The 824-nt window shown below is 43.8% G+C and overlaps 1 protein-coding gene across 6 annotated transcripts in view; it reads left to right on the top strand.

Moving 5' to 3' along the window:
- The first annotated feature begins 374 nt into the window (after positions 1-374).
- DGKB (diacylglycerol kinase beta) overlaps positions 375-824 on the top strand; it is a 755291-nt gene continuing 754841 nt past the window's right edge. For all 6 annotated transcript variants that reach the window (XM_032760162.1, XM_032760169.1, XM_032760230.1 and 3 more), the window contains exon 1: positions 375-824. This exon is cut by the window's right edge and continues 92 nt beyond it. The gene's annotated coding sequence lies outside the window, so the exon portion shown is untranslated.

The raw sequence follows: 824 nt of genomic DNA on the forward strand, positions 1-824 counted from the left end.
AGGGCAGCAAATGAAAGTTAATAGAAGACAGAATCAAGTTGATTTTACCAGAGTCTGTAGCTTACGGAGAGATGTTAATGCATTGAAATCATTGAGAATATTATATAGATAAGTTAAGAGCAACCACGGGACTTTCTAAGTCAAGATACCCCGTATATAAGCTATAAGCTGGTAAGCACACTGCTTGATAACTGTCTGGTTTTGTACACAGTCCACAAAAATCTTGATTATTGACTTACTTACATTTTTCTTACCCTAATACACTATTTTACACACATGCTTCAAAATTGTTATTTTTATCTGTGCCCTGATTGGTTACACGTGCATAGAGTTTCTCTCAATATTTAACTGCCTTTCTACTTCATCCATCCTCTAGTCACCTGCTCCGAGGTTACCAAGCCGGAATGCAGCAAGAGTGTCTACAGCTGCTACAATTGGTAGAAGTGGGTTAGGCAGATGATTGCTGAACAATGACCCATCAAGGACTACATTTGTAGAAGGGAGAGGGGAGACAGGTATCATATTTCCTGCCTGAGATGTATAGTGAGTGGTAGTAATTGCAGTGAATCCAGCTCACTGTCTCAACAGATTCTCACCTGCACCGTCTCCTCCCCTGTCTTATAACTGGACCAGCAGTTAAACAGCTGTATAGCCTTGTCTCCCTGTCTCATTTTCCCCTGAGCTCCATCAGCAAGAGTAGCAACAGCAGCTGGAGAAGCGGCAGCCAGAGAGAGGCAGGGCTGGTGCTTGCAGCCGCGCAAATCGCCTCCTCCTCAACACACACACACACACACACACACACACACACACACACACACACACAC

This window comes from Hylobates moloch, unplaced genomic scaffold (genome assembly GCF_009828535.3).
Source record: "Hylobates moloch isolate HMO894 unplaced genomic scaffold, HMol_V3 SCAFFOLD_1, whole genome shotgun sequence".
Lineage (NCBI taxonomy): Eukaryota > Metazoa > Chordata > Mammalia > Primates > Hylobatidae > Hylobates > Hylobates moloch.